At 34.1% G+C, this 13,191-nt stretch overlaps 1 protein-coding gene across 4 annotated transcripts in view; it reads right to left on the bottom strand.

Moving 5' to 3' along the window:
* LOC106880060 (WD repeat-containing protein 7) overlaps positions 1 to 9,340 on the bottom strand; it is a 100,407-nt gene extending 91,067 nt beyond the window's left edge. For all 4 annotated transcript variants that reach the window (XM_052968709.2, XM_052968710.2, XM_052968711.2 and 1 more), the window contains exon 1: positions 9,289 to 9,340. The gene's annotated coding sequence lies outside the window, so the exon portion shown is untranslated. The remainder of the gene's footprint in view (positions 1 to 9,288) is intronic.
* Between the last annotated feature and the right edge of the window lie 3,851 nt (positions 9,341 to 13,191).

The raw sequence follows: 13,191 nt of genomic DNA, 5'->3' as shown, positions 1-13,191 counted from the left end.
ATGGCAGTATATAAATCCCAAATTAGGAATCCTGAATACAGGAAAATACCTGTCAGCGGCCACATTGACAGATGTACACCGAATAAAAATCCAAAGTTTACAACCTTCCCACTTTACCAATTAAATGACAACGCAACCTTCACCCAAAGTCAAAACAAAGAGCTTCATTTTATTAGAAAATTCGGACCAGGTTTAAACACCCTGGGCCAGGAACATTTAAACCATATATTGGTTATCCAAAAAAAGGCAAAAAAGAAAACAAAGAATTCTAAAACTCCACCACCACAGCCACGATAACTACTACTACTGCAAACAACGGTTCCTGCTACTACTACTACTATGACCAACGGTCACTACTACTACTACTACTACTACTACTGCATCCTCTATTACTACAGCCAATTAACTACTGCTGTTAGCACAGACAATGGTCACTCTCGTTTACAACTACCAACATGGTCACTATTACTACTACTACAGCCAATGATTCAAGTCAACGCACAAGACAGCCATTATGTCCCCACACATAAAACGCTTCCACGTGGACTCTGTTGACACCAGTAAGAAACAATTATGAACTTTTCTTTTAATTACATTTTTTAAAAAATATGTATTTTTGATAAGGTTCATTTTTTTCAAGAACCGAAACATGTAAAATATCTCTGAGAAAATTAAAATTTATCATATATAGTGGCGTTTCAAACTTCTTTTTTCTAAATATATACGTTTTGTTTGCAATGTCCTGTACCCAGATATGCACCTATATATACAGGTAGACGTAGGTATGCACATACCTGTACATATATATGCATATACTCATTTATTATTTGTTTTACATGATTGAACGCCTGCGTCATCCCTGTTGTAAGTAGTTTTTTCAACTTTATATTTTCTGACGCGACTATCTCTTTCACTTTTTCCCCCTCTCGTTCTTCCTTCTGTTACTACTATATTTTTCTCTTCCTCTCTTTCTCTAGTTGCTCACCTATTCTACTTCCTCCCCTTGTTTCTCCCTCTACCACTCTCTCTCTTCCTTACCCCTCCCTGGTCACATGCTTCCGGTCACTAATCCTTTTCTTCCTTGGCTATCGCCGAGCAAACATGCGAACTTACTTCGTCCCGCTTTCAGTTCATGCCTCACAGCGTTCATATACACATAATTTTTCACGTCTGGCCGCATAGCCTTTTCCGTTTGTTTTCCTGTCTTGTTTTTTGTCCGCCACTACATTCCTCCATGGCACAGGTTTAATTTGTGTATACAAATTTAATTTGGGGTCCATGGGAAGAGCCATTTTAACGATGCGTCCTGCCCAACTCTTCGAAATGCTGGTGTTAAAATGGGGGTAGATGATGAAGGAAAATGTTCTCTATGTGGCTTGTGTGTTTTCTGTACTCTGGTTATTATTATTTTCTTGTCTACGTTTTGTTTGCAATGTCCTGTACCCAGATATGCACCTATATATACAGGTAGACGTAGGTATGCACATACCTGTACGTATATATGCATATACTCATTTATTATTTGTTATATATATATATATGCATACATACATACACACACCTACATACATATATATGTATGTAGGTGTATGTAGATGGAGCAGGAACAACTGAAGAAGGGTAATATTCTTTATATTGCATGTCTCGTTTCTCTGTTTGTATTTTCGTTGTTCAAAAAAAGTTCGTTTTCTGTCTTCGTCTTTATGTTTCCGTTTCTCATTGTGTTTAACATTTTTTTGTGATGTCCTGTACCCACATATGCTTGTATATATACATATAGATGTCGGTATGTACATATATGTATGGATATATGCATATAATTATATATTATTTATGTTATATATATATATATATATATATATATATATATATATACACTCAAACAATGCACATTCATACATACAAACACAATATACATATTCACCTATACATACAAAGCCCTATACCTACACATACTTACACAGAAATAGGGTTACAATTGAATGTACTTATATGTGCGCACACACAGATGCATAGATACACACATACATGTATACATACATATATATATCTGTACACGTAGCATACATGCATATATTCATACATACATCCATATACTCAAAAGTATATACAGGTACCTACCTGTATATACTTAATCACAAACTAGTCTTATTGACGAGTTTTATTTCTTCATTTCCCTGAAGAGAAGATTACATTGTTTTACACCACTTTATTCCTTTCGAATAATACTAATGATATCTTCGAAACATGTGTTGGAAGTAAAAGAATTTGAATCACACCTGCGTTTAAGAAAGGGAGAGAATCCAATGAATTCTTTATATACAACTAATGTAAATAAAACGTTTATAAGGAAGGAAAATTGAAGATGGATTGTAAATATAATTAACCATTAATGTTGTATCATATTAAGTTACGGTAATTAACCTAAATAAATCGCAATACAAGGTACAAAGCTATAAAGTGATGAAATAATAAGAATAAACATGCTTACGATAACAAAATTGATAGTAAATACGTAAATATATATAAATATACTTAAAACTCTACGAATATAACTTTTCGGGGGTTAAACCTGCTGGACTAAACTAGAGAAGGAGTGAGAGTGTAAACAACTGGCGTTGAAGTTAGATATAATTGTTATTTTAGATAATATTATAATGTTATTATTCTCATTATTGTTATTATTATTATAAACATAAAAATAAACTTATTATTATTGTTATTGTCTAAAGTTAAATAAAAATAAATACAAAGTGGGGTGATAGTTCATACCACATGTAAAGTGGCTGTCAATTAGTGAGTATGTTGGTAGGTGAAAAAAAGAAAAAAAGTAATAGCTAAAATTAGTAAAAAGGATGAAATTAATGAAATGAGCTGACGGTGTGTTTCCTCCAATGCTGGCATCTGTATGCTCTCTGTGTTATCTAGTTCACTAAATTATTCTTGGAGAACAGAATGTGAAATAGCTCCAAGTTACAGAGAGAACAAAAATCTTTACCCTTGTCGTAGGGAATTGAGGTAGCCAGTATTGACCATTCCAAAGAGAATTGTTTATTGCAGTCCTTAAGTTTCCAGATTAACTTATTAAGATTGGTACTATTATTTTTATTCCTATCCCTAAAGGATGAGTAATGGTTAGAGATTCTCCTAGAGGCCTGCATCGAAGAGCAACCAATGTAATGCGAGACCTCTGTGTTAGTCGTTACCTTACATTGATAAACCACATTTTTGGTCCTAGCATTTACACTTAAAAACTTGATTCTATTACAATTAGATTCCGAGATACTAATATTATTGTTGTGATAGTTATTGTTATATTTACTAATGTTGTACTTGTTACCTATATTTTTATCTAAATAACTATTGCTACCATAGAAGTGTGTTGTATTACTGTTTTCGATGTAGCAGGACCCCACCACTTTCGGAGGTGTCTTCAGCTCTGATCTCGAGTGCATTTTTTCATTTTTCTTTGGCTTTTTTGTTCTTTGGTTTCTCCAATGCAGCGTCAATAAATGTCAGCAGGCAAATGTATGCTAAATACCAGTGTGTATGTGTATAAGTGGCAAAATGGTCAATTAATGGAGACACACAAGTGTGTGTGTACAAATGAAAGGCGTGCGCCAATCTGCATGTGAGGACTGGAGTAAAAGTTACATTCATTAGTTATGAGGTCAAGTTTCTAACTATTTGTTTCAAGGTCACAACTTAAACACTTACAAGAGCCATTGTTGAAGAATCTAAAGAGACACACAACTCGGCATGTCTTGGTCTGCCTAGCTGTAAAAAAGGGTCACTGACTGACTGGTTAGTAGATAGAAAGATGTACATCTAAAAACAACATTCATATTTACATTCTTATGTTTGCCAACATAGGAATGTAAATGAAATGCAGTACACAGAAAATAATATAACAATGTTGTTCAGCTTTGGGTCTACTCTGAACAAACTTAGAATCAAAGTTATTCTACCCATGACCATATTTTAGTATATTGGCAGCTAAATTGTTCAATGTGTCTTTATTTTTAAGATAGCAAGGTGTAATTTGAAAAAGATTTGGTTGCTATTTCTTGAAGGCTGGGCAAATACAGAGACTTGCTCATTGGCTTGTGTGAGCAATGTATATATTAAGAGCAATCAATGATACTGTTCAAATACATTCGAGGCAATAAAGACTTCTCCAAGTACAGAGTCAATATCTGTGTGTGTCTTAGAAAGTAAAGTTTTTTTTAAATTAAATCTGGTTATTAGTCATAACTTCTTACATAAGATAGGGCAAATAAAATTTTGCTACAAAAAAAAAAAATCAGAGCCTAGTGGCTTGATATGAAACTAAATTACTGATTGTAGGGCAAAATGAGCAAATATAAAAGGCTACACTGGGCAAATATAATTCTGGTTTATAAGACAAACAGGAGGCTGTTAAGACCAGATTGGTCTGATAAGATCATTTTCATTACTGTGTATTTTACTATCAGAGCTCATCGCATGTAAACTAGAATCTTATGTTCTTTAGGAAGGCATAACCTACCTTGTTCCTATTTATCTAAGTAATAAAATCATACCTCACTATTTCTTCATAATTGAGCAGTTAGACATATGGAGTACCCCACAGGTCTATATATCCATGGTTTCATTATCAATCAACATCCATTTTCCATGCTGGCATGGGTTGGACAATTTCACAGGCTCCAGCAAGCTACAGGATTGCACTGAGCCCCAGTATCAGCTTTGGCATGGTTTCTATAGCTGAATGCCCTTTCTAACTTCAACTACTTTACAGTGTTGTACATTATGATCATGTCAAACGACCACGCTCATGTCAGCATGGAAAAAAGACATTAAATGATGATGATGATGAAGTCTTGGTTGTATTGGTGAGTTTGTTTACAATATAGAATCCATTAAAGAGCTTCAAGTACAGATTGAATATTGGAAGGCAAACTACAATACTAGTCCAGAAACACATGGGGAATAATCTTGTTCAATATGCAGGAAAGGAGTAGGCCATAACTAAATATATGCTCAGACAAAGCAATAGGAACACAAATGGTGCAGAGGATTTCTCCAGTCATAATGGACAAGAAGCTAGAGCTTCAGATGTGTAAGAAGCACTGGATTAACAAAGAGAACTGATTTATCTAAAACTATTACAACTATACATAACTGGAAAAATTGATGTCAATGGTGTGATGATGGTGGTGTGTCTAAGTCGCAAACTAATTCAGTGGAACTAGAGTTATTTGTCTCTGGCTCAGAATTCCACTTTGAGTTGTCTCAACATATTTATAACATTTGTCATATCACAACCTGGAACAAATCCAGGTTGAATCCTCTCAAATTTCATATTTACTATCTTCATTGTAAACTCTTTCTCTTAAACTTCATAAATAATTGCATTAACTTGAAACTACTGCAAAAGAAATTATTTCTGTTTGTTTTTGATACCCTTGTAGAAAAGCAAATATTTCTAAATCCTTGGTCTTAGTGGTGCTATGAAACTACCTATTCAAGAGATACTAAATAGATATATCACTATGACCTGCCTTCTTATGTAAATATGGAGAGAATGATAAAAAAAACTCTAGATTCCATGCACTCATCCAGTGTTTTTGGAATATAGGGTTACATCACACAACATATTACATAAAAGTATATAAGATAGATTTAGCTGTCATCTTATCCAATTGAGCCAAATGTTTCACTAAGTTCTTTTGCAAAGATTGGACAGGAAAATGTGTTTTGCCTTGTGATTATGGTAGAAGCAGTGGTTTGAACATGGACAAAAGATGAGATCAGGTAGTTTAATTTTTTTCAAGTATCCATTGGAGAGGAAAGTGATAATGACAATTTGATGTGAGAATATAATTCATCTATTCAGTCTTGTCTTTAACAGAGGGCATTTAAAATGTTGACAGTTCTAATTACCCCTCAGTACTTTTTCACACATTTATATATAAATACACAAACATACATTTGGTCAACACACACACACAGTGAACTCTTCACCCAGTACTCAAATTGAAACTCAAGCAGCACCTAAGAAAAAAATTTTTTCAACATGTTAATCAGAATCAAGAGAACTTGTACTTATTTGTGTAATGAAAATGGATCATTGCTTCTCACAGTACAATAGTCAATTTTACTGCATTTGCAGCACCTGTATTTTATTTGGTGAATAAAACTTCTTTATTTAAATCATATGTATATTTCTTCGTATTTCACTCATTTCTACTATATTCAGAATATTAACGATAATACTGATGTACATATAAAAAGTTTTAATGTGTTTTATAAGGTACTATGGTAATATAAAAAGTGAAGATTACACATCCCATAATGCCAGACAGTGTGTGTGTGTACACTCACGGTCAGATGAACTCGTTCGGTCAGTTGTCATAGCATGTAGGGACTCAACCGATTCCAGATTTATAGGCAATTCTGTATGTATTTGATAATTTTGTATTGTCTTCTAATGTGGTAATTAATGATTCTTTGTGGCAATCAAATCATTTTGGCTGACATGATAAAGCATTTGACATCGTTTTACCCCTCTACATCCCGAGTTCAAATCATACATCATTGACTTTGCCTTTCATCCTTCTGGTGTTATTGATAAGTACCATTCATGTAGAAATCGACTCTCCATTTCCTATAAATTTAAGTCAGTTGACTTTACCTTTCATCTTATCAGGATCGATAAAGTATAAGTCAAATATTAGGGTCGTTATAATCATCTACATCCTTCAAATGCGAGGCGAATATTACAATTCGTTATTTTTGAGGCAGTGATATTAGTACAGTCAATAGAAAAATTAAAGGTTATTATTCAAACAACAGCAATTTTAAAAAAATTTTCTTTTCGAGACAAGAACTCATTGTATATTGGAACCATTCAATTACCTACTTATTTTCTATTATTGTTAATAAAGCAAATGCTGAAACAATAATAGTAGCTTTTTGTGTTTTTTTAAAGCATCAAATAAATGAGTAATTGTTTATTAAAGAAAACACAGGGTAACAGTTATCTCTTAAATAGGACAGTTTTTATATACAACTGGAAAACATGTTTACTATGTAATAGAGCTAGATTAACGGTTTAAAGGTTAAACACATGCATCGTCAAAATGTTTCATTGATAATTTTTTTTTTAAAGAATAGGATGGGGGAACAAGTTAATGAAAAAAAAGTTCGAATTGATTTTAGCAACAAATGTAAGGGAAATTAGGTAAAGAATTCCAGAAAAGATGACACATAGCAGAATAGCACATTCTTATACAATCGAACACCTTGCACCCACGCATATTACACACACATACACAATGTTCTACAGTTAAACGCCTAGTCCGGAGCGTAAGTGATTTCTTCTCATGACATACAACAGCTCACCCTTCTTTACTTTACATGAAACTGACTCATGCCAATGCAAACCACCAATATAATCTCTCCAAATTCTAGCGACTATCTTTTGCTTTGCGTGCTACTTTTTTTTTTTTTTTTGTATCTTTTGAACTCTGCTTGTGAATATCAACCACAATACATAATAGACTTATATTAGATGTCCCCAAGAATAAAATTTAAAAAACTTTGAAAGGACATTTTATATTTAAAATGTGTATTTATAGCCATACAAATAAATATAAGATAATTCAAAAATCAATATTGTATTGAGAATTCTAAATCGGGGGAAATTGATTTTCGCAAAAGAAAAAAAAAGAAAATGAAAATTATGTTGCAAGACCATTTAGATTTTATCTCAAATAGTCTACGAAATGTGACATGAGAGAGTGAGTGAAAGGGAGGGAGGGAGAGAGAGCATCAACACGGAAACTGAATGAATGAATCTTTTGATTGCATTTTAACACGTAGATTTATTAAATCGAAAATAAATAGCATTCAGATATTCAAGAAACGAGAGCACAATTTCAGTTCCATAGAAACTTACTCAACGAATAAAATTAATTGAGCGCAAAGGTGGACTTTGTGAACTTCGAACGGATTCTAAAGTAAATCAAAAGAAGGAAGTTGCTTTTATGAAGATAATGTCCTAAGACTTACTCCGTATTACAATGTTAACGTCGAGGATTCAGGAAGAACATACGTCAGAATAAAAATTGAATAAAATAACTGAAAGAACCAATGGAGGAAGCTCGTTATCCTGTAATAATAACATAAGTTCATTACAAACATTAGGCTTTTCTAAAGGAATGCGACAAAAAATGACTTTAAATCACTGAGTGCATCCATAACTGTGTGTGCATCCAGTGAGTGATCCTTAAAGTGGTAATGACATTGGTTATTGGAATTGACGTAATACAAATCAGTGCAGAAGATTATGATCGACCATCACCCATCAACTACGTAGTGTTGTTATGCAAGTGTCATTAAATAGCTCCGTGAAATATCAGAGATAAGGTAGGGGAGGGGCACAAGAAGTGAAATATATCACTAATGCACGATGTACAACAACATATCAGTTGACAACTACAATCAGCGGGCACTTTAGTTGTTGATGAAATTTACAGCAAGGCATTATATATTTTTGATATCATTTCCTTTATCGCCCCTTTTTAGTCTCTAATGTTTTTAATTAGAGACATCAGACCAGAATCTGATTAGCTGAATTGTGAAATTGATAGTAAAATAGATTACACAGATAATCTAGACATAGATTTTAGTGTACGATAGCTGAAATGTAGGATTACTCCAGGAATAGATGGATGCATACATGCACACATATACATACCAATACATAAGCTAATGACCAGCTATGGCTTCGGTTTGAAGAAATAGCACATACATTAAAGTCGTTTGTGCACATAATGTTTAATTTACAATATGTATATCCTTATCAATTGCTTTATAATTAATCTTTCACAATCGACAAGACTCGACTTAGTTTATAAAGATATATTTAACATCCACCACCATCAAACCAGTCATTCATATACATGTACATGACCAGATAACTATATCTACAAATATTACATATAGCTATTATAATACAACTGAACCAAACTAAGTGTGAGAACATGTCGAAGTCTATACTTTGATTTATATGTAATATTGATTTGCAACTCAAAAATATTTGCTCCAACTGGTTGTTCAGAGTCAATCTATGAAGCCTACTGCATGTATTACATATATATATGTATATATATTCATATATACATAGCTATTGTGTATCGGTAATTATATCCTTGACATGTTTATCATAGATATGGAGTAAATTTAAAGAAGGTAGAGTAGAAAAGGATTTACTGTAGAGAAAATGAAAGGAAATCGACTTACGGGATTGGTGTAGTAAACTACCGAGCTTACGCCAGCATCCTCGATTGCAACCAAGGGGGGTAACTGTGGTAGAGCTTTATTTTATTTTACCTTTTTGCAGTCGAAGAGTTCGCTTACAACATTCAACAGTTGCGTCTTCACTTTGACTTCTCTTGTTCTTAATTTAAACAAAAAAAAAAACAACAACAAACAAACCAAAAGCGTTGTAATTTAGCACAATATCTACCCTGATTAATCAAAGGCGTTCTAACTATAACCACCCGTCTTTTTTCATGCCAGATTTAGTATATCTCGGACTACGATATCCAATGTATCCTACCTTAAGATGGTAGGGTGTATGATTGTGATTTATGGGAACTTTGTCTGCTACTTCTAGAATGTTAGGCGACTATTTAGAGACTTCTAATTTTGGTTTACAAGCCTCCCAAAAGTGTGTTGCTGACTTTTGTCATTTCTCTGTTTTGAAGAAATACAATGCTTGTGTTGTTTGGATGTTGAAGAGTTTACCTATAACATTCAACAGTTGCGTCTTCACTTCGATTTTTTCTTGTTCGTAATTTTTTTTTTTAAGTGTTTAGCGCCAGTCCTACTCTGATTAATTAAATGCATTCTAACCGTGACCATCCATCTTCCACCAATCCCCGCCAGATTTAGTACACCTAGTACTATGTTTTCCAATCTACCCCAGCTTCTTTTAAGATGGTGATGTGTGATATGTGGGAGGTTTGTCTGCTATTTTTAAGTACAAGTTAAGCGACTACTTAGAGACTTTTGTCTCTAGTTCGGGCCTTCCAAAAACGTGTTTGCTGACATTTGTCATGTCCTTATTTTCAAGAAATACTTGTGTTGGATTTTTTTTCCAAGGCATATCTCCAAGCATGTGTTGGTTTCTTTACCAATAGTTTTTTGTTTTGTTTTGTCTTTTTGTGTGTGAGGGTTTAGCAGTTACAAGGTATTTTCTGTTGAGTATAAAACTAAAACAACATAAATGATAAAAATAACGTCAGCATATATAATATTGATAATTTGAAATGTGTGTATGTATGTATAGAAAAAGCGATTTGTTGAACTATGAATAGTTTACGAATTATTTGTTCAAGTGATTATAAAATAAAAGTTTTCATATCGTTTATATACGTATATTTATCATATAGTCCTGTCATACTAACGTGCCTACACTCACATGCTCTACCCCACCACATTTTTATCAGATGTTTGAAAAGATAGGTCAGTACCTGTTGAGGTTTCCCGATCAGAATGACTGAGTGATTCAGATGGATATGGTTAATGTCAGGATTAATACTTGTAGCTTGTGAGTTAGAATACATTGCAAGGAATTCAAAGGTATCTAACCGTGACCATCATGTACTTTTTCCCTAGACATAAAGAACTACATTTTCCAATGTATATTGTCTTATTTAGGAAGGTAGGGCATGTAATTTGAGAATTTGCTTGATATTTGTAGCAGGTTGAGAGCTTACTCTTGTTGGTTCAGGCCTCCCAAAAGCATGTTTTATGTGCTTTGAAGATTAAAAAAATACTGGCTAATAAAAAGTAATCTAAAAAGTAGATATAAGAGTAATGTTGTGATTTTGTGTTCATTTAATAATTCATGTATCACTTAACATGTAAGTACTCTCTCAAGTTGGATTTTGAGGTGTAGCATTATTCATTGAATAAAGTCTTTTGGTGTACAGAATTTTTTTCATTATTTCGTACAATAATTTATTGAGGATGTCTTAAGCATTTAGAAATTTCAGGAAAATGAAATTTTTTTTTCTTTGTGACAGTGAATCTTGAAGCAAATAAAGCTATAAATAATCCCTTCTGCTTTATACACAAGGCCTGAAATCTAGAGGGAGAGGTGTAGTTGATTACATCAACTCCAGTGTTCAACTGGTGCTTATTTCCTGAACCTTGAAAAGATGAGAGGCAAAATTGGTTTTGACAGCATTTGAACTCAGAACGTAAAGACAGATGAAATGTTGCTAAGCATAATCCCTTCAACTATAGGCACAAGGCTTGAAATCTGTGGACAGAGGTGTAGTTGATTACATCAACCCCAGTGCTTATTTCATCAACCTTGAAAGGATGAAAGGTAAAGTTGGCTTTGGCAGCATTTGAACTCAAAACGTAAAGACAGATGAAATGCCACTAAGCATTATGACAGCTCACCACCTTAATAAAGCATGTAAATATTGGGTTAAAATAATTCTTTGGTTCCAAAACAGATTTGTGATATTTCATTCAGTCAAACCTGGACAGAGTTTTACATTCTGAAAGGCCCAGTACATATCCTTCCCAGTTGGCATCAGTCTTCAAAATTCAAACACTGTTAACAAACATTTGAAAATTTTCTAGACAGTATGTCTCAGGGTGCTACTTTAGCATGTGGTCTACCTGGTCATTTACATTTTAGTGTGCAGCACAAGTCTAACCCTAAACTTAACCCTGACTCCAAACCTAATCCTACTTCTAACCCTAAGTTCTTACTTACCCTAACCCTAACTCTAACCCTGATTCTAAACTTAACCCTGATCATAACCCAGATCAGGCTATTTCACAGTGTATGAGGGTCAGCTGAAAAGTTCATAGGCTGACCAAGATACTCTTATGGAATGTGATCAAATGAGGTTCATTTTTCAACATATTCCCCATGGCAGTCCACACACCTCTTCAATTGGTGTTGCAGTGCTTGGATTCCATTGGTGAAAAAGCTTTCATCTTGTTAGAAGCAGATATGACATCATCATCACTGCGATTACTGATTCTCAACCAAGTGTTTTTTTTCCTGCTACAGAACAGATGATAGTCAGATGGGGCCAAATCAGGAGAATATGGAGGGTGATCAATGAGTTAAAAACCACAGTCACGCATAGCAACCATTGGAACCAAGGACTTGTGTGCTGGAGCATTATCCTGATGAAACAAGACCCCTTTTGTCAGTTTTCCTGTGTGTTTGGTCTTGATAGCCTTTCGTAACTGCCCCAGCAACTTGGCATCGTACTCTCCATTGATGATATGGCCCTTTTGAAGATAGTCAATAAACACAATGCCTTTTGCATCCAAAAAAACTGAGGCCATCACCTTCCTTGCAGATGAAAAGACCTTGGTTTTCTTTGGAGTAGGTGAGGAGGGGTGTTTACAATGTATGGATTGTCTCTGGTTCCAAGTAATAAACCCAACACTCATCCTGGCTTCAGAAATGTTCAAGGAAACCAGCTAGATCTTCCTCAAACAATATCATATTTTCCCATGATGTGATCAGTTTGGTGTACTTTTAATCAGATATCACAAGACATAGCACCCACCAAGCAAAAGCCTTCATCATGCCAAGTTCATGGCACAGAATATTCTCAACTTTCTCATAGGATATGCTAATAGCATTGGTTATTTGATTTATTGGTCATCCATCACCATGTGGTGAATAAAAACAATGTTTTCCTCGACAGTGACAGCTACATGATGTCTAGATTTGGGTGATCTTCAAGACTCTTTTCCCCTCCTAAATTCAGCTGCCTTCTCTTGCACTGTTGATAAAGCTGGAGCATCATCCCCTAATATAGAAGGCATGTCAACATGAATGTCCTTGGGGTCTAAACCCTTTTTCTGCAGGTACTTGATAACAATGCAATGCCAAATTTTGTTGATATTTGCTACTAGTTACTTTTGAAGTCTTCTTTGAACAGTCAGATGTCAGTTTATCTGGTAAAAAACAATGCACTTATTAATAAGAAGAGTTGAAATTAATGCATGCAAGATTTTACAGTTCTAGCATCACCCCTTCAGTCAACCAGTGAACATTTCAACCAATCCTCATATACTACAGATGCTGAAGTAGCATCTGAGTTTGACAGATTGCTCAATCTTGTAAATTTCATAGACTGTAACAAATACAAAGAC

The sequence above is a fragment of the Octopus bimaculoides genome, chromosome 6 (assembly GCF_046866305.1).
Source record: "Octopus bimaculoides isolate indiv1 chromosome 6, ASM4686630v1, whole genome shotgun sequence".
Taxonomy (NCBI): Eukaryota; Metazoa; Mollusca; class Cephalopoda; order Octopoda; family Octopodidae; genus Octopus; species Octopus bimaculoides.
This window is presented reverse-complemented; position numbering and strand designations above follow the sequence as displayed.